This window comes from Typopeltis vanoorti, chromosome 8 (genome assembly GCF_054136105.1).
Source record: "Typopeltis vanoorti isolate ZY-2024b chromosome 8, IOZ_Tvanoo_1.0, whole genome shotgun sequence".
Taxonomy (NCBI): Eukaryota; Metazoa; Arthropoda; class Arachnida; order Uropygi; family Thelyphonidae; genus Typopeltis; species Typopeltis vanoorti.
The window spans coordinates 145,983,439-146,008,796 of record NC_143556.1 but is presented as its reverse complement, the minus strand read 5'-3'; the positions used below and the strand labels follow the sequence as shown (position 1 = coordinate 146,008,796).

The 25,358-nt window shown below is 41.3% G+C and overlaps 2 protein-coding genes across 2 annotated transcripts in view; one reads left to right on the top strand and one right to left on the bottom strand.

Annotated features, from left to right (window-relative positions):
- Positions 1-25,358, top strand: part of LOC150104407 (protein spaetzle 3-like) — a 521,297-nt gene that overhangs the window by 105,888 nt on the left and 390,051 nt on the right. The window lies entirely within an intron of this gene.
- LOC150104408 (pituitary homeobox x-like) overlaps positions 1-25,358 on the bottom strand; it is a 107,338-nt gene that overhangs the window by 27,370 nt on the left and 54,610 nt on the right. The gene's annotated exons all lie outside the window — the stretch shown is intronic.

Here is a 25,358-nt window from a genome sequence, read left to right as displayed (position 1 = left end):
AAACAGCAAAATATCGGTTAGTAATAACTAAATAAAAGATGCTAAAAGTTTTTTACCTTGGGTAGAACATATGTTAAAGATGCCAACTTGCATTATTAGGTAAAATTGATAAGCTCTGTATTACTTAAACCTTGGCATTTCAGGGTCTGCCTACTCACTGATGAGACCTCAATAAAGTTTGAAACTGGTCTGGGTAGTGACCCTCATACATCTCCTAGGTCCTAGGAGATGTGTTTTACATTTCTGGGAAATACTAAGGAAAGGGATCAGAACTTAATCGATCTTACCACGAGTTGCCTTGGTGTTGCACCACCACCACCATAAGTCTTGAACCACGTTCAGGCGCAAACTTGACTTACTTCTCTATTTGCTTACTTGGGAAAAAGGATTAAAACCAAGGTTATAAAATTACTTGGTATCTTTAACATATAAATAAAAGATGTTTATTAGTATATTGAGGTGTCAGTTGCTGCCTTTTAAACAATAAACATGGGGATTTTATGCAGTGGTGTAGCTAGAGCATTTGCCGCCCTTCTCAATTCAAACCAAAAATACTACAAAAAGTCAAAACGACGTATAGGGAAATAAATTAAAGCATTATGTTTATTTTGAAGTAAAACTTCAATTTCAACATTCTAAAATGTTATTTTTCTTGCTTTTCTGTTAACAAAATCGTCGATGACATTGGCGAAATCTATTTCATAATAATGGAGGTAATTCTTAATCAGTTTTACTTAGAAAAACTCCTCTCACAACTAGCAACACTTACAGCAATTGTGAGGAAAATTCGCAGTATTACAATATTTGGAAACGAGTTATCGAGACTGTATTTTAGAATTGACTGCAAAAGTTCAAAAAGGTTCAAAGTGTCGTCGGGGGATCCGCCCCCTCCGCCCTTCCCTAGCTACGCCTGATTTTATGTAGCTAAGTTGTGAGCTGTTCAGTTATACTATGTTCGTGTCTCCAAGTCCGAAAGTGTTCATTTTAGTAATTCCATTAACTGGACACGATCGAAAGGGTAGTTGATTATAATATAGCTTATGTTTGCTCACTAACTTGGCACGATCGTTTTTGATTTATATTTTTATATATTAAAATATATTTTGTGCGTGTGTGAAAAATGCAAGTGGATTTAATTCGTAACGATACTTCTTAACATCACATCGCATCACTGCGAACAACGGAATGTTCCCTGCAGTTCATTTACAGCATCGAGTAGTGATGGTTCCAGCGCTGATACCTGTGGAACAGCTTTTCATGTGAAAACAGTCGAATACATTTGCGAAATTTAATAACGATTACAGTGGTGGGTATGCGCTGAATGCATGCACTGAAAAAATGGCGAGAGGGCAGTCAGCGAATGGTTAAACAGTGGTATGGCAGGTTTTTTTTTGTCTGTTTAGTTTATCCCTATCAAAGAAGCAGTCGACTCTACGCAGGTTAGATGGTATTCATTACAGTGCTTGTATGATGATGATAACAATAATAGCATAAAAATTGGTATCATGTTAATTAATAAATCCTCATCAGTATTATTACTGAAGACTTAAAAATGAATCTGATTTCTTAAAGAATCTTCTGCTTGCATCGAATGTCTAAAATGCATAACACTCTGATTCAACCCGGTTTTTCTTGAATACCCTTTGGACGACTTAAATTTGGAGTTAAATGCACCAGTTTCGATGCCGCTTACTCACAGACGAAGACTTAATTCGATTACTTCTGAATGTTTTTTTTTTTTTTTTTTCATTTTCTGAAATACGTTGATTTTCAACGTCTCCGGAAGGTTAAATATTGCTTGGTGAGCACGTGAAGATCCCTCGTGTTGTGGAAATATGGGAGCGAACCTACTGGCGAAATTTCGATGATTTGTCTTCGTCTTGTATGGAATATTTTTCAGGTGCCCTTAAGCTGACGCTGTTGTTCGAATCCACCCCCCCCCCCCCTGCAACGAGTGTTCTTTCGTAGCCGTCTTTTACCGAGCAGCAAACAACACCTCAGTGGAACTTGACATTAATATAAAATAAAAATTTAAACCTAAAGATCATACTTGATTACTCTTACGATTCTATGAAGTGAATTAACTTCAATCTCAGTGCGCTTGGTAATTAACACGAGAATCGCAACCACTTCCCATTGCAGAACAGCATCACCACCGATTGGCATTTTTTTTTTCTTTCGGGGGGGGGGGGGGAGCAGAGCGGCTTTTTCATGAATCCCCGGAACGCTTTTGAAATTGAAAACTTGTGATAATTTTCATGTTTTGTGATTTCGAAATCATAAAATTAAAATTGAAAATTTATTACTTTGGAAGGTGAATTTCTTAAGCATTTCTTGGGGAAAATGAAACACTTTTAAGGACAGAAATTCAATTTAGCTTTTGTCTCTTATACTGTGGTTTTTATTTTAATCATCTCAAGGAATGAAACCTTTTTTATTTTATTTTTTTCTACTCTTTTTGCTTTGATATGCAGCGTGTACATTATTTATTTTATTTTATTTTATTTTATTTTATTTTATTTTTTCACTGAGATGGTCTTCAGCCTGATGAAACCTTTCAAAAAAAAAAAAATAAATAAATAAAATAAATAATAATAAGCAACAGCAACAACAACAACAAAAAAATGCATACACCCCTGTCTCAAGTATGATTACAGGTCATGGCTTGCGGTTTATTGGGTAAACATTTAATCTGATCGTGCCTGCGAACTGTTTCTGCTGTGCTGACCTAACATTGGTTGGGATGGTCCTCAGGTGCGTGCATGTGTTTCCAGATGCGAATACCCCGTTGAAAATTGACCAAAATAAATCACAGAGGGAAAAAACGTATTATTATCTTGCAAGAGAATGAATACGGATTGAATTCCTCGCTCGGATGAAGCGTTTCCCGTGCTTCACCAACCCTCACGTTCCAAGTTGAGCATCGATTGAGACGAGGAAAGGACACCCGACCGCATTAATAATAAAGGAATGGCAGAAAGAGGACCCAAAGGCAGACGCGGCGGCTTCGGGTATTCCGGGATCAGGGCGCCTTTGTTTCGTGCAGCGGGCAATCCTGTGATTTCAGAAAGGGTTTGGTTTTGCGAGTTCATTTGAATTGTCTTTGTGCTGTTAGAAGAGCATTCTTTCTCTTAAGATTTTCATTCTCTTAGGGCAGCCACCGGTTGACTCTGATCAATGCACTGAGGAGCAGAAACAGCCACCCAAGACGAGGTGTGTGTGTGTGTGTGCGTGCGTGCGCGTCCACATATTACACTTCGCATTTTTCCAGCCTCTGCTGTTTAATTAGCGCTACTCGGCTGAGTAAATTCTGGCAGACAGTGTTCGGAAGTGGCTCGTTCCCTTAATTTAACCCTGCCGCCGAAAGGTTCTCTCCCCCGCACTTATTTATAGGCACACTTCTCGAGAGGTCTGAATCTGAATGCAGCCACTCGGTAGGAGGTGTTCTAATGATTCCAGCGTCCGTCAGCGAGCCAAACGGCGCGTGATTTACTGGCGGGAGTTCATTATTTATTGTGTTGAGCCCGCTGAGCGTGCTACCGTCTGCATAACGCGAGGCGTGCCGCGGGTGGTGGCGAGCGTGAGCGATATGCAGAAAGCTCGTGCTCCGTTAGAACCCACGCAGGGAAGTCGCACAATTTATCTTGCTTAGTTAGCTATTCGGTGCCCGTGCTAAGCCTATCAGGACCGAAGACAGTAGGCGCGTACCTACGTCCTCTCGTGAGACGGGAACAACCCTGTGCATCCGGCGTCACCTCTGACCTCTCCACACACAGCTCGTTACCGCAGTCCTTTCTCTCAACCCTTTAATCTCCTGCAAACCTTCGCAGGATTTCGACACGCTATAAATATTAACCGCTGATTCCAGAATAGGAGAAATATTCCTCTTCATGCTGCAAATGGCGGGCGTCGTTTCATTCTCCGACTTGGCAGCTCAGTAATAGTGCGCGTTAATACCCGATTAAAAGTCGCGTTTAGAATTAGAACTGTCCTGCAATCGCTGATTTTCTTTCTTTCTTTCTTTTTTTTGTAATGACATGGGAGTTTATAGACGGTTGATCATTTTTCCATCAACGTTTCCACTTTATATAAACTGACATTATTATTCCCTCAAAGCAAGAAGGAAGCATTGGAAGTGTGACGTGTCTTGAAAAGTTCCACATTGGGGCTGTACAGCATTGTTCCTACATTATCAACCCTTGAACCCCGCTGTACGATATATTTGCAACTGTTCATGAGTAGGTCCTCATCTCATCTTCGACGCTTGCGAACTTGACATTTAATGATTAGCTAAACGTCTTCAACGGTGACTGGAGGACGTCAGAAGAGGGTGTCGGACAGCGGATATTTGAAGTAGACATTAACCGAGTGGATCACGGGTGACATTTGAAACGCGGCTGTGAGATCCAGTCAAGACGTGCTCACTTTCTATAGAAGCTACGCAGAGATGTTTACTTCAATGAAGATGCTTCGTTCGGGAAGCACAAAGACAACCAAGTCACGAAGCGTGTAGGGTGCTTCGAAGGATTGCGTTCATTCTTCCGCCTGCAGAGAAAAACTGAGCGACCAACCCGGATCAAACTCAGACGGTTGCAAAGGTCAGAAGAGGTTGGTGAGATCTTAACCCCGATGGGTGTTTCCGATCAAGATAGGGAAATCAGCAGACTGAGCTGTCAAGTTAGTCGATGAAGCGAAATCGGTTCTCGTGTGGAGATGAGGGTGGCATCGAAGTGTAGGCGAAAGGAGTGCTTTGCGGTGTAAACAAGATCTTTTATTAGCATTGAAGAAGATGCGAAGGATGGTCCAGAGTTAGAGAGGAGACTGGTTGGGATATTAGGAAACTGGCCATCTTATTTAGATTAGATTAGATCCTGGTTAGACTAATCCATTAAGCACTTCGCATTTCTAAATGAGTAAACTTGCCATTCTCGAAAGTGCATGCGGCTGTGTTAGAATTTTTTTTTTCTTTTCAGTTATTAGTGGACACATCGTGAAATAATTCAAGATAACTTTACAAAAACTATTTAGGAAATTCTCGCTTTATTAAATGTTGTTATCCGATTGGTTTGACAAGTTTTAAAACCTCACTGAGGTTCTTATTTTGTGTAAACGTCAACGTTCTGTACTACCGATGGGAAACTTTGAGGAGGTCAATACTGAATTATTTTTTATGTGAATAACCTCCCTTTGATGCTTAATGAAAGTTGTTAGGACGAAAACGTTTTGTTCTACTTCAGCAGCAGACCTAAGCCGAGTCGAGCCTCTCTTCTGCAAGCCATGCGGGTTCTACAAGTTACTTTGTTTCTGTCCACATCCCTACAAGAGTTTCCAACCGCGGTCGAATCAAAGAACAAGAATGTTCCACAAACACGTTCTGACAACCACGGACGAAAACAAATCTCACGCTTTCCCTTGTCGACAGGATCCCAACGAGGCGCTTTCTAATGGAAAGGATCCACCTCAAGTTCTTAAACTAAGAAATACTTTTCATGGTACTCTTTTATTTCGGATTAATTATTGACGCATTTTTTACTTGCTTGCTTTCTTTGCATTTTTTATCTTCGCTGTTTTTTTACGCTTCTCAGCCCTTTCAAGAGCACCACCTCAGTGCATTTGCGAAAAGGCCGGACATTTACTTTTGGTTGTAAAGACCAGGTTCGAATTCCGACGCCAGGAACCTTTGTAAAGAATTTTCACACGAAGATGAGTCCGCCGGTTCCATACGGAGACGTCAGAATTTTTCAGTCTAGCGAGAGAGGCAAACCGGCTGGAAGGATACGTGCGGCTAGCAAACACAAATACTCTGGCTTCGTAGCCTTCATTCTTTCTGCTCTGATTGCTGTCAAGTACTCTTGGAAAGGCCTGTTCTGTGGATTTTCCTGAAAATGAACCTAAAACGCAAGACCGAATTGGTACTCTGCATGAACCAGCAGATGAGCTGCGAAAAAATGATTCAAAGTTTGAAACAAAATATTTGCGATCCACGTTCAGTATTTCTGGTAACCGGAAATGCTGAGTGTGGTTGACTGCCCACTCCTTCAATTTTCCTCTCAAATCTCAACAAGACAAAAATACTCCATCTATTGACGAAGGAGAAGAGTTCTTGGAGATCTTCTGCTCAGATGACAAAGAATTGTTGGAAAATATTTCACCGCTTGAAAACAAATTGCACAAAAGCACAAAAAATAAAAAGCATTAAGAGTCTACGTCCTTTTCCTTCCACCTTGCCTCTGGAAGGTCCATTTCATTTTCAGTAGTCACTACATCCAGGAACAAATCTCAAAACAGGTTGAATGTTTCGTCTAAAACTTTCCCCAATAAATCTCACCTGGCATTGATAAACTATGCCGCCACATTCAACTCCATCTGCCGTCCCATCAAGATTAATGATTCATTGCGACGTTTTCGGTTAACGTGAGTTTGGTCAACATTGTTAACTGAAATGATGCGTTTTAGTGTAACATTTCGCTAAGAATGCCACGAATGAGATTGAATTTTGTTGCGCTTTTCGTACTCAGCGACAGTAGAATAGATTTTCTGTTATTAAAACCGGATGTGGTGTTAATCCTTGATTGTTGTCATGCCCGAGTAAGTTTCTTTATATCATTCTGTATCTCGTATTTATTTTGGTCTCTGACACCAAATTATTATTATTTTTTTTTTTAAAGTTCAATGTTCGCACAGTATACGAAAGCCAATCCTTGAGAAGATATTCAGAACCTTCTTTGGATAATTAAGATTACTCATTCTTACTCTAAGCAAATAGAAGTGAATTTAGCTTTGCTGATAGGGAGGTCACCTTCTTCGAAGATTTAAACATCCCCAACTTTCGATTCCTTGGCATTCATTTCTGCTGCGCAGGCAAGAAATTTGTTGGCATCTCTGAAACTGCTCGCTTGCTTACCAAGATAATCCCGTTCCTTCTGGATTATCTGTTCATTCTTCACCAAACGACGATTCCAAGAACACCGCTTTGTTGCACATCCTTCATGAAATTCGGATCCCATTTTGGTGCCGATTTCTGCTGAAGCGCGCTGCTCGCACTTGCTCTCTATCTCACGTAAGTGACGTTATAAGAATGCCAGCCGGAAGACGATGACCTTCATTATTCTTTTGATTGTTTTCTCCAAACATTCCACTGAAATGCTTAAAGCAGTGCGGAAACATTCATTCTTCATTCCCTTTTATTAAACTCTCGCCATAGTCCAAGTCTTGGCTCATGAAAATGTGCCAAATTAAGAATCGAACATATTAAAATATTTCGTTTCGCTTTCTGGCTATAATAAAGTTGGTTTCGATTAGCAAACTGAAATTGGCTTTTAAAAGGAACAAAAGCAGAAAACTCGAATCGCGTCCAAATGGCAGACGTGTTTTCTGTTCTGTTGTCAAAGCGCGTTATTGGTCGCAGCTTCTGTTCAGTTCTGCACCCTTCTCTTTCGTATCCGGAAACAAAGAGAGGTGTGTGTGTGTGTGTGGGGGGGAGTTTCTATAGCATGGTTACCAATAGAAAAAGCCAATCCATTCCACTGCCCTCTAAATGTTTCTCACTGCGGATTCCACTGTGGCTGCCACTTCAATGTTGCTCTTGCTCCTGTCACTGCCCCTCCCTTGGGTAAGCATCATGAAAACGTATGAAGAGACTCCAGGGGTCGCTTTTGACATTTCCAAAACATTTGGTAGGATTCAACATAAAAACTTTGTAAGTAAACGCCTATCTTATAGTTTTTTCTTCTTTCTTTTGCAATCTTTATTTATTTATTTTATTTTTGTTCGTGCATTACGTGTGATGATGGTGTAGAGCTCTTTCTTCTCAAAATTTCAAACTAGTGATGGGATATTACGCAGCTCTACTGATTCAACTACTCTCCTCCTCCTCAGAGTAGCATCTCCTAACCGTGTGCAAATGAAAACGAAAAAGAAAGTTTTGCTGTTGACTATTAGCCTAGTTAGCCAAATGGACAGCTGCTCCTCCACCCTTTAACAAGCTGTGCATTCGAATCACACTTTGGGGAGGGATGTCTGTGAATGTTTTTAGGTGGTAGATGAATCTCACGACCCTGTGTATGAGATCACTATCCACTTATTGAAGGCAATAATGTGCTTTAGGTAGGCAGGCTAAAGTTTAAAACCTTTTGTGGGTGGAATGCCACTAAAACCACACTCTCTCATTTATTTTATCTGACAAACCTTGCAGTATACAAATCACAAGGAATACTCCTTTCATAGTTTAAATTCTAATCGCGAATGCTTCCTCTTCTTCTTCAACCTTTTGGTTCTGTCCACTGCTGGACGAAGGACTCCCCCATGGTTTTCCAGATCACTCGGTTTTCTGCCTCTCCCATCCATCTCACTCCTGCAATTTGTTCCAGTTCATCCCTCCACCTTCTTCTCGGTCTTCCTCTTTGTCTTGCTCCATCCATTGGTCTCCACTCTGTTGTTTTTCTAGTCCATCTCCCGTCACTGCATCTGGCAATATGGCCAGCCCATCTCCACTTACCCTGTTTAATGTATTTTACAATATCCATGACACCTGTTTGAGATCTTATCCAGGTATTTGTCTTCCTATCTCTTAATGTTATTTTTAGCATACTTCTCTCCATGCGATATTGTGTTGTTCTCAGCTTTTTGTTTAGGGCTTCTGTTAAAGTCCATGTTTCTCCTCCATATGTTAGGACAGGAAGTATGCACTGGTCGAAAGCTTTCCTTTTTTAGACTCAGGGATGTCGCTTATGAATATGTCTCTCATTTTCCCATAAGTCACCCATCCGAGGTGAAAATTCTTCGTTCAATCTCTTTTCTTTGACACTCCTCAAAGGATAACAATTGGCCCAAATTTCATGTTCTATTTCTGGTTTTCAACTTTGACAGTTCTATGGTTTATGTATTAATTCTTCATTATTTTTGTTTTTTCTCTATTTATTTTTAATCCAATTACTCTGAGGCTCCATTTAGCTGATTTAGCCTTTCTTCCAGATCTTCAAGATTATCTGCTATTAGGACATCATCATCTGCAAATTTCAGATGATTCAACCTTTCTCCATTTATGTTTATTCCTTTTGTTTCCCAATCAAGGCTTCTAAAGACTTCCTCTAGTGCAGCTGTAAATAATTTAGGAGATATGGTTCGCCTTGCCAGATGCCTTTTTTGTATTGGAAACTTTTCACTGTTTTTATATAATTTAATTACAGAAATTGCATTATTGAAATATGTTTTAGTGTTTCAATATATAGTTTCTCAGTTCCCTGGGTTTCAAGTGCTTTTAGTGTTGCAGATGTTTTAATTGAATCAAATGCTTTTTCGTAGTCTATAGAGGCCAGACATAAGGGTTTATTGTATTCAATTGATTTTTCAATGAGTTGTCTTAATGTGTGAATATGGTCCAACGTATTGTAATTCTTCCTAAATCCAGCTTGTTCACAGGATTGCATTCCCTCTAGTTTAGATTTTATTTTATTATTTATAATTTTTGTGAAGACTTTATATATGGTGGGGAGTAGGCTTATAGGTTTGTAGTTTTTAATTTCTTCCTTATTGCCTTTTTAAATTAATATTAGAAGTGAATTGTTCCAATTTTTTGGAATTTTTCTCTGTTTTAGATATTTATTGAAGAGTTTAGTCAGCTGTGTGATGACAGGGCTTCCTCCCAATTTTAAGAGGTCTACCATAATCCCATCTTCTCCTGGGGCCTTTCCATTCTTCATTTCTCGCAGTGCCATTTCCACTTCGCCTTGTAAGATCTCAGGGGCAGCATGTTCTTCCCCACTCGAGGTATCCATAGATGATTCTTGGATGTTCCGGTCTTTGTCTTCATAGAGTTTAGTATAAAATTCCTGAATTCGTTTGGTTACTGCAGCTCTATTTTTTATAAGTTCACAATTTTTTTCTCTTACAGCAGCTATTTCCTTTGTTCCAACTGATAATGTTCGTTTAGGAACTTCGTATTACTATTGTTTTCTATTGTTTCTTTAATTTTACTAGTATTATACGATCTAAGTTCATGTTTCATCCTTTTACATATAGTTTTACAAATTTCCGCATATTCTATTTTATTGGTGTCATTCAAATCTCTTCTTTTCTTCATCAGATCTAAGGTTTCCTGTCTTGGTTTTTCCTCTCCTTGGTGCCTTTTTACACCTCCTATTTCTAGTGCACAATTCAAGATAGATTTTGTTAATATTTCATTAGCATCATCGATGGTAGTATCTGTGTTTAACTTTTTTTGTTCATTTTTGAGTGATTCTCTATAACAGCTTTTATTGTGGTAGAGGTTTTGTAGATTCACTAAATTGGTCTTTTTTCTTATGAGCTTATTCCGTTCCCATTTTTTGTTGATCCATACTTTTGCCCTTACTAGTCTGTGGTCACTTCCTGTATGAAATCTATTCAGCACTTCGGTATTATTTATTATATATCTTCTGTTGGAGAGGATGAAGTCTGTGCTTCCTCACTGGAATTTAAGTAGATTTGTGGACTTCAGTGCTAGTAAAATTGAACTCTCTTTCTCACAATAGGAGTTTTGACTGTTTTGTCACAAGGACTTTTTTGTAGCCACTTTTGGCTTTCTGTAATCAGGGTGGCGGCGGGCTTACATCATCTCGGTTCTCGATGAAGGCATCCGCCATCCAAAATGACATTTTTCGATATCAGACGTCTTGCCTCCTGAGCATCGAAAGAAGTTGGTTTTCCTTTCGTATTCCTGAAGTCGCAACATCCCTGAACAAGTAATTTTCTTCACATTGGAATCTGCATAATTATATATTATTGCTAGTGGTGGTGGTCGGCGGTAGATAGCGTTGATGGATTGAGTGGTACAGATAGAGCTGAGGTGCCCTCTCTCGATGAGTCTTTGTACTCCCTGGAGGTGTCATGTAATAGTAATAATGATAATAATAAACATATTTTCGCGTTTTCGTAGCCCAGGTTGCGAAGACCTGGGTTTGAACCCATCTAAGATTGGAAAAATTTGTGTACGATCTTTCAAATGAAGGCGAATTAGCTGGCCAAAGGGGTGGGGGTGAGTTTTCTTCACGTAAAACGGGTTAATAATCAGAACACAAGCAATTTGTAGCCGTAATTTTCAATTGTGATAAAGTTAATGACGTCATCGTAATAAAATTCGGGTTAGGAAAGCGAAGGACACTCGACCGGTCGTAAGCACCTTAAATACAAATATTGTTCATGTTTTAAAGTTGAAATTCTCAATTCCACTCAGCTGATATTTTCAAGTTGAAACTCAGTTCGACTGAGAAATTGAATTTGAGCTTCTCTCTCTCTCTCTCTCTCTCTCTAGACTATCTACAAGACCAGAAATGGCATTCATCACTCTCTCGATTTTCTAAATCCGTGAAGCGACGTCGGCAACTAGCCGCCACCTGTTCACACTTCTACTGCAGTTCGGAAACAAGTTTTCTTTCTCTTCGTTCATTCTCCTCTTCATAACAACTTCCGTTCTTATTTCAATTCCTCAAGAGAAGTGTGTGTGTGTGTTTTCAAATCCGATGTTAGCTTGTTTCCGTTTTATTCCCGAGCTTCGATCCACGTGCGATGTTCTAGTGGCAAATGGGCTGAACAATCTCTCGTGTTGGAATCATTGTAAAAAATGAAATAAAATTCGCAAACTTTCGATAAGAAGAAAATTAAACGCCGAAAGGAATTTCGCTGTTTGAGAGGAAACTCGAGGTGGAAGTGAGAGATTAACGCACTACTCTGCACGGCGATTCCTGTGGCTTCCGTTGATAATTTCAACGGCAGAAGGACGTTTATGAAAATGTTCGGTTGAAATGGAGGATGCTTCGGCCACCAAGGCCCGCTTCGTTTCGATAAGGAATTTCGTTTCTACCCCCAAGAGGCGCAAATTTCATCACGTGATCACCGCATGAATGTAACGCATTCCTGCAACCGAAGTGAAATCGGAGTAGAATTGAACTACAAAACCAATCAAAAATGACTTCATAATTTTTGCTGTCAGCAGTGCGCGCCCTCTAACTATTCAAGCATTCCAACTCGAATATTTTATTCTCAGATAAAAAAAAAATCACTTAAGATCAGAATGTGCAGTGATTTTTCGATCGTGACCGCGTATAAGCAAGCAGCTCGCCAAGCAACTTTACACGAGGGAGGATTTAAGGGTGCTTATTGCGGGATCTGATTGTTCCCATTTCTGCATTTTCTACCGGCTGAAATTTGAAATTATTAAAAGATCTGTCGTCAATGAACAGAACCAGAGATCGGGCATGAAGAAGGTGCGAAAACATTGTGAACGTATAAACTACTTTTCCCCGTTGTCGGTGTCCAATGCGGTCTCGAACGAGGGTGAACAGGTGAACGAACTGATTTAATTGCTATAAAATACGAATGTGTAACCTGGAGCCAATTAGAGATTTCGCATTCCTTGAGAATCCGACTTCAAAAGCATGAGTTGATTGTCGGGTCGAATCTCCAAAGAGAGGAACGCACTCCGACATTAGCAAGGAAACCCAAGCGCGTCTGCCCACTGCCCAAATGGCGATGAGAAATAAAGTAAAGATATTTGATGATCGTCTTCACTGTTTATTGCGAATGAGTGTGCTGTCTTTAGACCTGTAATATCTCTAACATACAACAGAACCCCAAGTGGTGTATTTTTTTATAACCTAATACCTGAAGTACCAGAAGCGTAGTTGTTAAAAATTGGGTCATTTTTAAAAACACGTATTTGTGTGGGTTTGCTTTCGAGTTTTGTTTGGTCTCCTAATTTTGAATGCGGGGGGGGGGATAGGATCTTCGGGTTTTTTTTCCCTTTGAAATGTCTTCCTATTTCGTTTTGGCGCTCGAAAAAGATGGACGCCACTGTTATAAAGCCAAAGTGCGCGCGCGCAAACACACATCAGCACCCGTTGTAGCCCAGATGGAAGAAAGAAATAATGAATGACGAGTCCCTTGGTTAGTAAAAGAAGAAGTTGGCGGAGTGTGTTTACACCGCTACGAACATTTTTAGAACAGCGTTTCAACCGAAGATGAGTTAGTTTCGCGCGAAGGTTATTGGAAGGCATCTTTCTTTCGTTATGCATGTAAACCCCTCTGGCATGACTTTTCTTCAATATCTTTTCTGTTGTTGTGCACGACTTTCGTTGCCTCGTGTGTTAACATCACCCGTGTGGGGAAGGCACGAAGAAGTCGAAGTGTATGCTTGGTGATCAGAGTTTAGTTCACGGATTACCCAAGCGGTGAGGACTGATTTTTTTCGATCTCCCCCCCCATAATAGAAAACAATGGATCAAGCACACACACGTGGCAGATATCATCAAGATTCTGTTTGGTGGCGTCAGCTGCCTGAGTGAGAGACTAATGCAATAGTTTCGAACCCTGTTTAATGAAGGGGGGGGAGGCTTTTAACTCGGTTCATGACCTTTTCGCTTAACTTTTAAATCTTTGACATCGTTTTGGTGAGATCTGTCGTTTCCAGAAATGTCCACTGCTACCTTGTTAAGAGCAGTTCAGTCCGAGCAGGTCATCCGCGAAGCCATCATCGGTACAAGGAAAGGGCGGCCAACGAAGTTTTCTTGAATTCATTCGCTCGTGCAATTTACACATTATCCCGTGACCCTTCGTTTCAAAACACGACACAAACCGCCTCAAATCCAGCAGTGCGAAATCTCCTTCTTTAAATGCACCCCTTTTATTATTTGTGAGGGAAGTTTTGAAGTGTTGAAAGAATATTCCAGTCGCACTTTGAAGGTTCGTACAGAAAAGAAAAAAAAAAAAATCTGTTACTGGTGCGGCAAGGCAGCTGTTGCGAAGAGCCCGCCATCGAAGGAAGCGGATTTGGGACGCGTTTCTAAGCTGAAATGCTCGAAACTTAAAACAGAAGGGGGGGGGGGCGTGAAGGAGGATGTGACGAATGTGGCCGAGAACCATTTCATCACGGCACTTGGCTTCCTAACCAAAGTTCACGTTCACTGCTTTCAACAACTTCAGGGGCATTTTTTTTTCTCTTTATTTTATAGCGGGCGAGCCGCGTGCTTGAGCATTTCACTTTCTCCCGTATTTTGAGTAAATACGGTAGTGGGCTTTTCGGTTTTTTCTTTCCTTTCCATTTTCCTTAACTCGAACATTACCGCAAGTGCTGTGCTCGCAGTTCAGGATTTTCTTATCATTCACGGCAGCATCCCTGATGGCGACTTCTGTTTCCCTGTAATAAACACTACTTCGTTGCTGCGATTGTCTCCGAGAACAGCGACTGACATCGCCTCCCATCTTGCGCAATTCGGTTGGTGGCTTCTCTGGGAGTTGCTCTGTCGCCGTCTGTTATTGTCTGATGTCAACGTGTCGGCCGATACCGTAGCAGACACGGATGACACCCGACTGGCCAGACACAAGCCGTTCCACAGCAACAATGTAACGTCGCCCTGTGGGACCGAACCTTCGGCACTGGACAGCGTCGCCGTGAAAGAAGCAATTTAGCCACATTCGGCGAGAGAGTGGCGAAAGAACGCTATTGAAGCATCTCCGGAGGGAAGAAGCAATTTTCAGCGGCCGACCTAAGTGTCCTCTGTGGGTTCCAGCATCGTCCCCAGCAGGACACGGGAACGGACAAAGGGGCGAGAACACGGCAAGGGGCCCGAAGTCATTGTAAGCTCTCCCGGCTGATCTCACCTTCGGAGAAAATATTAACTTTTGATTGGAAGTGACGTGCTCCGGTGATAAATGTCACCTCCGTCTCTCCGCTTATTGCCCAACACCCGATGATTGTTGCTCGAACAACGCGAACCCCTACGCGTTCCCGCACGTGTCCTGGCTACCAGGAGAGGAGACGGCGGGAGAGCAGGACGGGCGGAGGCGACGACTGCGATATTTTAACGCCTTCGCCTCTCCTCTTTCGAGCGGCTGGAAGCCTATCTCTAATCAGCTCCAATCTCGTGCCCGTGTGCCGAACATCACCACGGTAGCTATTTACGAAGGCTACGGAGGTCATGTAGCGGGTATTTGGCTGCGCTCCTGCGGAGTCAGTTATTGAGAAGCTGCTACCGTGACTCAGTAGGGCAGATAAATATGGCAATAAAATCATCGCCTTATCACCACGAGCTCCGGGCGTGCCTAACCTTGCCAATAGAAAGGAAACAGATATCTCGGGTCTTTTCCGCTCGATGACTCTCCCGTGTCGGGCTTTCCTGAACACAAGCGTAAGTACAAGGACCTGACGCAGATAAGATAGGGTGGAAATGGTGCATCCACACACTTCGCCCGAGGAGCAATTTGGGATCGCAAGTGGTAAGCAGGTCACAAACCAAACTACCTGGACGGCTGCCTTCGGTTACGCAATCGCCTAACTATGCGCCGTGTTATCGTTCGTTTACCCTGTCTATTTCTGCCTTCGCGATTCGCTACGGGACACATCCAGGAAGCCTTCACGCTTTTGTCTTCCTCTTCTGCATTCCGTTACTTTGGTAACTGGAACAATCCCGGGTTTCGCCACTTTGACAGAATGTCGGAATTGTATTTGCAATGTTCGTGCAATTTTACGGTTTGCGGCCAACCTTTACGTAAAGTTTTTTTTTTTTTTGAAAGGGGGGGGGGAGTTTGACACTTTTTTTTTTTTGCATTTCTAATCAGCGATGATCCTTTCTGTATTTTTAAAAAAGAAAAAGGTCAACTTGTAAACGTCCAGTGACCAGTAGCTGATTTCATTCTTCATCGCCGGAAACACTTAGAGGTGGAACGGAAATGACAGAGATGTGAAATTTTTCTTTCTTTTTTTTAATTTATCGGCTGCAATGTTAAGCTTATTTTAGCGACTTTCAGCAGATTTTTTTCTCGGCAAATGTTTGCTTCCCTGTTGGTTGTCCCTGGCAACATCAATCGTTGCACGTAACACTAAACAAAAGAAATCAGTAAATTATCAGCCACCAGATTTCGTCAATTCGTGGAAAATCGCTCTCCATTCTCTTTAATAATATCATTAAGATAAAGCGTTATCTTTATTGATTGATTTTGTTTTTATGGATTGTATTTGTTAGTATTATTTATCCGTTATCGCTGGAAGAGGTGCGATAACGGATAAATAATATCAACCTCGTGAGTCCTGTTTTGCACACTCACTTCAACAGGGGACGACGCATTTCTGTGTTCGCTTTGCACGTGATTCGATTGACATTCGTCGTCGTAACTTCATGCAGTCGGCAGTTTTCTATACAAGACGGTCTGTTGCGAAAACTCGCACGTGACCTCGTGCTCTTTGCTGTCTCTGCGCAATCCGAAACACCGCCCAGAAAAATGGCGGCAGAATCTTATTTGTTTGAAGCGAATGCTTACCCGATATTTTGAAGCACGTTGCAGGTCCTCCTTATGTTCTTCTTCACTTGGCTTGCACAATAAACTCCCTTTGCGGTTCTGAGCCAACTAATAAAGTGGCAAAATGGATGCGCGAAATAATCGTTGGACATGTTTCAGCTTCGGATGAAGCAGCGAGCCACGCGTTCATTTTCGTGGACTTCTACTGTAGAATGATAGAGCCGAATAATTTGATCTTTATTAGATATACGAGAGGGGGGGGGGTCCTGACGTTCTGATAAACACTTAAAACAAAAATTATATTTAAAGCAACTGATATAACCACAAGAAAGAACACATCTTAAATCCCGTTAATCCCCATATTTCATCAAACTGTAATTTTTTTTCTTTCAGGATGTATAAGAAGACATACAATCAATTAATTTTTGCTCTAGATGTTTATCAGAACTTTCCAGAACCCCCCCCCCCTCGTTATTCGAACATGAAAACTAGAGATCGCAAGTAATACTCCCATCATATAAACCGGAGTATATTTTTAGCACCAAAAATATAAATCGCCTTTCATCTGAGCGTATCCGAACGACCGATTATACCAAGGCATGAAGGGCCAGAGAAAAAGGGGATATTTAATATGCGCTCTTAGGTAGATCCAGAATAAGTTGATGTGCTGAATAAATTAACTGAACTGAGTTGAATAATTAACTGAAATATTACACCGATGTGATTAATATATTAGCACGGATAAAATGAAGGAATACCTGAAACTTCAAAAGAAGAAGAAGAAATGCGTGTTCTTGCAGTTTTGCATAAGCAGACACCTTTAAAATATACACAAAAGATCTTCTCAAGATGATTAGAAAACTAATGGTAACGAAACGTTGCCCGAATGAGCTTCTAGGAAGGGGTGGAGAAATGGACCGTCTGGAATGGATACCTTCTTGTAAGGGAATTGGATGTTCCTGATTTCTCGCTTATGAAAATCGGCATGGAGTTAATACGGCTGCCGAGTTCAACTGGAAGCTCTTTTTGGAATCAGTCTTGCTCTTTTGTCATTTGCAATTCAAAATAAAAAATTTTAAAAATGGCGGAAAGTGTTTTAAGCAGCACAGCTTGAAGAACTGGGTCAGGCCGAGCAAGATGACACTCGCTGGAAACGTATGAGCCATTTACGAAGGCCATATGATTCGGGTAATATGGGGGGAATGCAGGCCAGTGTAGTGCACGTTCTTCGCAATCACACTACATCTGATTGCGAAGATTGCAAGCAGCAAGCGAAAATTTGCAGTAATCTGATGAACTGCTCAGTGAGTCGATCCTCCTGAAACTGAGTTCCTTGGAGATTCACTTGTGTTACCAGAAGGAGCGCGAACTAGCCTCAGATGCACTGCTTGCGGAGAAAAATATTAGAAACGAAAACCGACAGTTCGTGGGACATTTAAACGCACAAGAAGTCTCTACTAAGATGATGGTATCAGAAGGACTCAGCACAGTTGCCAGAACGCCATCAAATAGACGGGTGTTCCGTGGTCCGAGTTGCTTTGGCCGCAATTTAACTCAAACCAAAGCTGAATCGTCATGGAAGGATTTTCCCCGTCCTTCCAAAAGTAAATATGATTGAAATGGAGGCTTGTGGATCGCTTTATTTTTCCCAGCGCCATTTCAAACATTTATCGATTAATCTCAAACATTTGATTCAAGAAAGAAAATAAAAATAAAGGGAGGAAGTATATGGTGAGTTGGGAAATACACCGAAAGAAGACCAGGATTTATTGTTAGTTCCGTGAAAATATGCTTCCTTCACATGTTTTCTCGCTGGAGAAGATCGTGTATTAAAATAATAATAATAAAAAACTGTAAACAATTTTTGTTTCTTCCCCCTTCGGTCTGATTGATAATACGAACAGAACCAACGAGTGTGCCCTTTCTTGGTACGTTTAGTCGTTGAGTGAGGAAAAAGTTATTTCATGTTATTCGATATAAGTAAATAACTTTAGACAGAGGCATAATTTCCTATTAAAATTAATTTGAAAGTGGCACGAACCTGTTACTGGGAAGAAGTATTTTTATGCGATTTGTAATGTTGGCAGCGCTTTGATGTGGCATAATTAAGCAGATGAATAGCTTGGAATGAAAGTTGTTGCATCTGGCTGCAATTACTGCGAAGAGATAACGTCCATCCACAGTAATTATATTTTCTGTTACTGGGGGAAGACTCGGCCCTTGTTCGCAGGTTTGTAGTTAAGCGACTGCATTGGAAACTAACGAAAGTAAACTCTGAATTAAAAACTAGCAAAGCAGATTGTAAAAGGACTTTCAAAAGATCTGCTTTGTTGAAGTATTGGTTGCTGGTAGAAAATGGCAACACACACACACACACTTTGCAGCATTCTGTAGGTCAGAGTCGATTACGCAGTAAATATTTCTTTTTAAGATCAAAACCGAGTCGTTCCTTTAGATTTTTCGATTATAATCAGCACAATTATGAAACTGACTATATAACTTAAAACCTTTTTAAAAAAATGGCGACCATTTTATTTTCTCTTTGAATCAGACTTAAGTCCTAAAACGTTCGGTAGTGTATCTATTGATATGTAATACGCTGCAGCACAAATAACTCCCGACTGTTTGCAGTAATTAGTTGTGAAGCACGTGTAAAAATACGTGCACATTATTTTGCAAAATTATGAAGCACAAAAGAAACGTGGGAGTGATGGGAAATAACTCTTGTTATTTCAACGGTTCAATCGCGACGGTGGCCATTCGGTTGAAAAGGCAGGTTCGAATTCTGTCCGGGATGCAAAAGTTAACGGGAATTTATAAGAGCTTTTAACATGAATGCAAATTTGCTCGCCCACACGGAGGTGGCATTTCCTCCACCCCCCGTCCCAGAAAGACTCAGCAATTTAATTTTTACAGAACAGACAAACTGCCGAACAAACACACGCAATTAAATCGCAACGCACTGGCTTTAAAACTTCAGTTTGCTTCGACCATAATTCCATTCCACCTCCCAAGACGAGTCTTCCATTTTTCTACCTGACACATCTTCCGCCGAGGGTGTTACACCCCACTTGGCAAACTAATTCAGTACCTGATGACCCTAGAAAGCATTTCCCCATACAAAGAGGGAGTGGCTGGCACGTCCAGTGGGTTGTGCAGAAATGCCAACAGCGTGGATTTCATTTGAAACTAAATTGACACAATTTACAAATCCACTGAGAAACTAAATTGCGAAGAAAAAGAAATAAAATACACCAAACTGAATAGAAAATCAAAAGAAGTTCCTCCCGTTCCCTATCAACAGTACATGCCTCAAACCATGCCACCATCTCTAGAAGAGAAGATGGAAAAATTGGGAAGAAAGGCAACTTACCGGGGGATGGACCTCTACAGAAACTTCAGTCAACACTGCACCAGTTGGAGGTTTGTCATTTAGGGTACGACAGATGCATCGTATACACAAACCGTATTGAAATCCCTTTATAATCAATCTCGCACATGCGTGGATTGCTTGGCGAAAATGCTAAAAATGTCTTCTAACCACGCTGGTTCAGATGATCTGACGTCAGTTTTAGGCGGGTATGATGTGACGCGCGGTAAGCTTCTGGCAGGAACGTTTTAAAATGAAGACGTAAGCTAACGGGTTTTATCCATCCAAAACATTTGACTTTGGATAAATTTCATGTTTGTGCATTCTTATGTTCCTTTTGTTATCTTTAATTCATTTTTGTTAGCACGAATGCAAACTAGAATTTTTTTAATAAAGTCAAGACGAAATCCTCTGCTGCAAGCAAATGGACGCAGGATTTTTATTCGCAAGAAGCTGGAAAAGAGCGCTCAGGTGGGAAAAGTGATTGATAGGTATTAAAAATAATAAAATTTAAGGCAAATAAACATATTTTAATGTGCATACTCGTGGTTTTATAGTTTTCAGTAGAAGCATGAAATTAAAGGAAATATTTATCATTTTTATAGAAAGGAAAAAGTATTTGCATATAAACGAACATTACAAAAAATAGTAATATTATATTCATCTCCAAGTATAAAATCCAAAGATCACATAAGAAAGACGTGATTTTAGACTGATCACAATGGAGATCTCTCCAAAAGAAATTGCGAAAAAATAAAAATAAATAAAATGATGAATTTTCAGTTACATGACGAAAATGAAACCTGTAAATTTTGTAAATCCCAATTGGAAATATGAAATAAAAGCTATTCATGAAAAATAAAGTCAATTAATAAAGCAAGAATTGTTAAACATATATACTAATTTGTCCCTTCACTTAGCTTTGCAAATCTTATTGATAGCTTGTTTCTCTCTCTCTCTATGAATGTCCATTATTAAAGTATAAATTAAAGATGCCAATCATGCATCCTTTATCCAAGTGTAAGCAAACAACGTTTGCGCATGCGCAAACGTTGCTTGCTTACACCTGGATAAAGGATGAAACCAAGAATATACTTTCTTGGTATCTTTAATTTACAATATAACAAGTGGGAAAAAAATTATTAAATTGTGCTCTAACGTATTTGTTTATTTGGAATTAGGCTTTGAAGCCAGTATACTACTAGGTTTGTAAATGGCGTGTGCTGTTCTGGCCACCTCGAGGGATGAAAGGACGAAAAAATCCAGGAAGATGAGCTTTCCTGGCCACACGACACTAACTCGCCCATCTTTAGCTGGAAAATCCTCGTCAAGGTCTTCGCGCCCTAAAGGGGTTTCTAACCCAGGTCATTTCAGTGAAAGGGTATTGTTGAAACCCACTGAAGTACAGAAGCACGTGATAACCTGTACCACACCCGACTCTTCTTGCTGCGTCAGCGAACTCTGTTTTGTGTTTTGGGCGCTCTTTTCATTAGACACACACACACACACACACACACACACACACACTGAATTAGAAACGTTTATTTAATACCGTGTCGGACCTCCTTTAGCTCGAATTACATCACATATGCAGGTTGGCGTAGATTCTACAAGGGGTTGGATTGCGTCTACGTGAACAACATGCTAGGCATTCAGCAGATAGTCCTTTAATTGGTTCAGATTTGAGGGATTTGCTACCGGATCGGTTTTTTATAACGCGTCCATTAAATTCTCAGTGGGGTTCAGATCAAGACTTTGTAGTGACCAGGGAAGATGAAGTCGCTGTCGTGCTTGCTGAATCATTGCTGAACATTCTTGGGCGATGAACAGCAGCATTGTCGTCCATGAAACAACTGCCCCCTTCTGGATAAAAAGTGAACCTTTCAAGATGAACTTGATCGGCAACAATGTTCAGATGTTCCTCGGAGGACACCCGACCTTCCAGCAATATCACGGGTTCCGTTCCTTGTCAACGGAACATGCTGCATACCACCTCCAGAACCTTGACTTGCGTTTGTAAGGCAGGTCGAGTTCACTGCTTCATGGAGCTTACTAGTCAGTATAGAACAGAACAAGATGTACCGAGACATGTTGGACCACGTGACTATTTTTCCAGTCTTCCAGTGTCCAGTCGCAGCGATCTTGACACCACTGTAAACCCGTTTCTGCAGTTCTTTTCAGAAATCAGTGGTTTCAGTATAGGCATGCGATTCTCTCTGCATAGTTCGGCAAGATGTGGGTCAGGAACAGCCTCCACATTAAATGCTTCGGTCAATTGCTGCACGCAGAAAATTCTGTTTGTCCACACAAGCCTTATCAGATGATGATGACGTCTTACCCAACAAACTGTCTTAGGACCACAGATACGCCTCTCAGACAAGAAATGTGGGTTATTTTTTCCTCTGATTAAACAGCCGGGGTATGTCTCCTGTTGAGAAAAGAAACCAGGCAGCCCTGCTGTTTTCAAAATCGTGGCTCCAGCCAGACGGGCACCCACAATAAGCCCTTTATCGAACTCCGGGAGGTCCTTTGTTTTTGGCATTGTGATCAACACTGTTGACGATTACTGACGAGCAGCATTCTTAAATAGTCGCTTAGACCACATGTCTCACGTGATCAAGTATTTTGCATATACACTGCGTAAGGGACGTTTACGTACATCTGTATGAGGGCTTCTGATTCAGTGTGCAGAACCAAAATCTCGACGCGAACGCTGCAAGAGAACCTTAACAGTAACTCGACGAGCGCGGCCATGAGCAATACTTAACTTCCTTGGAATAATGCACAGTCGTAGATGGCATTGGCTAAGACACCGAAAGTATTTAGAGAGTCTCAAAGCTACAGTACGTTTTAACTTCACATTCCAGGAGGGTTTTGAATTACAGCGAATGGCAATAAACGAATTGAACATTTCCCATTCCTTTATTAATCATCATTCACTGAAAGGTCAGTCCACTTGAACTCTTTTGAAGAACTCCGTGTTTAATTACTGCACAATGAAATCAACTCATTCAGAAGGCTTGCAATTTCGTCGATCACCTGCGAAGCTTTCAAGTTTCAGTGAGCAAACCTTGTTTGTCTTCTTGGTATTAAATAATAAATATTTTATTAACTTCCTTTTTAATATTTTTCCTACGCGTGTGTGTGTAGTAAATTTCGCAATCTGACCCCCTCACCCCAAATCCCTTTCTTCGTATGTCATGCGGTCCAACGACGTGTTAACCACCTTTTCGAACAGCATTGCGGTCCCTTTCAGCACGTGTGAAGCTCGTTTAAATCGATACTCAGTTCGAAATCGAAAAGCCATGTTTTGGTCGTATTCACCCGTTTGGATGCCGTCAAAGAAATTTGCAGGAGATGATCTTCGCTGTTCCTTCTCGGTAAGAATTAACGTCGAGGGGTCTCCAGTTGATCATACTGATTGAATATTTTCCTGGCGTTTTTTTTTTTTTTTTTTTTTTTTAACAGATGCGCAGGAACAATGCTGCCTCCTCCTGACATCCAAGAGGCCAGTTTCTTCATTTTATCACTTGAGACGCTATTCTTAGCAGTTCTCTTTTCTCCAGTAATCAAAATCTCTCTCTCTTTAGTCAGTGATATTCGAAGTAACTAAAATTTGTGATTTTTCCCCTTCAAAATCAACAAACGCTTTAAACGAGTCTTTTATGTACGAGCAGAATTCTGCGGTTGTTAAATGTTTTTTGGCCTCCGTTCGTTTGTCTGCGATCGCCCTCTCGCGTCTCCTTTGATTGAAAGCTCAGTCAAGATTCTCATCTTCGCATTAGTTGAGCATTGCGGATGACGTTGGTCGCAAACAGTCCCTGAAAGACTCGGGATCTTTCGGAGAGGGGCCGAAGCTGTTGTAGCAACATGTTAATAGCGAATTACCTAGGGGCTTCCCTTCCTTCTTCCCGGCCCTTCCACGTATGAATAGACGGCATAATCATCTTCTGCCGACAGCTTATCAATATCGTGTTATCAATGGAATCGCGCGAAATGATTTCCTCGGGGAGGCCGTGTCAGAACCGCTAACCTTCCGCCACCTTGACTTCGGGTGAGAGGTGTGACGTGCTCGCGGACTCTCATCCGATACGCTCCGTTGCAGTGGCGACAGAGTCCAATAAACGTTCTAAGTGCAGCTGCCACGATCGACTCTTTCCTGGGATGATACAGCTTTCGGTAGGCCACGTCATTTCTACGGCAGTCTTTGGATATGGTCGACGAATTCGGGTGGAGGGGTGGGAGAGGTGACGAAGACAGAGGAGGGAGAGCAGCGTCAGATTAGTTGTGGTATTCGTTGTCTCCGCTACCAATAATGCCGATCTTTATTTATGCACAAATAATAGAGCATCGCTTACGGCAGCTCGCTTCGGGACGGTCTGTTTTCATTAGCTGCAGCGGCCTTCTCTCCCAAGAGGGTGATCGCGATCACAAAGGAAGGTGAGCGAAAATTTTAACTCCCCGTGAGGAGTCGCAAATAACAGATTTTGCGGGTTACCTCCAAGTCTCGAGAGATTGCGGTCCGAGTTCCAGTTCGAAGAGGGGAAATGGAGGAGTTCCTCGGCGGACACTCGAATTCTGTCCGCAATTGATGCGATTGTCATGAACGCGAACGAAGAATTTATAGCCGGAGGACATTCGCGACTCTAAAGTCATAAATCTCCACGCGCTTATAAGACAAAGTCTAATTGACAAATACTGGCGAGCTTCAGGTGCGTCGTCTGGGTTCGGGGGTGTTTGCAACGCGATTAGAAACTCGATCGCTACATTATGATGGACGCTGGTCACGTGGATCGGGTGACCTGTTCGACTTCACACTTCCGTTATTGGTTCCATCTTTCTTTCCTGCTTCACCTCCTCGAAAAGTCCCCCATTATTTCCCTTCTGTTTCCTCCGCGTCTTGATCGCTTTCTTTATCTCCGTCCTCCTCGTCGTGTATTGATTCTCAAGACGGGTGCTTTGGCAGGAAATGTGCGTGCGGGTACACACGTAGGCTGCGCCACGAGACATCACGCCGGGGTGGTGCTGCTACTGCTATCCATCATCAGAAAGTTGGACTTATCCTCCCTCCTCCCCCACCTTCCAGAATCCCCACTGAGTTCTCGCTGCACTTCCCTCTTAATGAAACATTTTGAGACTCCTTTTCGTGCGGCATTTATGTCCATCGCAGCACATCGAAATTCATCACGTGATTTAACCTTCGCGTTCTGCGCAATTATTTCACAATATTTGCTCTCAATGGTCGCGTGATATTACTTTATTAGTTTTTTTTATTTATAGGAAGCAAAAATGAACTTTCTTAGAAAAAAAACCTCCGAGAAAATAAGTAGAAACGCATTTTTATATTGTATATTCGGCCCCCCCCCTCCTTGAAGAGTATCCTCAATGTCCTGCCTTTTTAGTTATGTCTTGACTGTTATTAAGTGCTTCTTCTGATATTATCGTAAAGGAAAAATGAGGTCTGACTCCATAAAGGAAAATCAGGTAATCTAGGAGTGGAAAAATTCACATGAAAAGCACAATGGAGGGGTGATTAATGAAACGGATTATATTTTAACCATAAGAGAGGGTAAATAAAAAGGGATCTGGACAAGAGAAGTAGAGCAGAATTTTGAGATCTACGTAAAAGAATAAGGAAAAGGATGACACAAGAAACGAGAGAGTTCAGAACAAAGAAAATGAGAATTACAACAGGAAACAAGACGAGTCTAAAATGAGC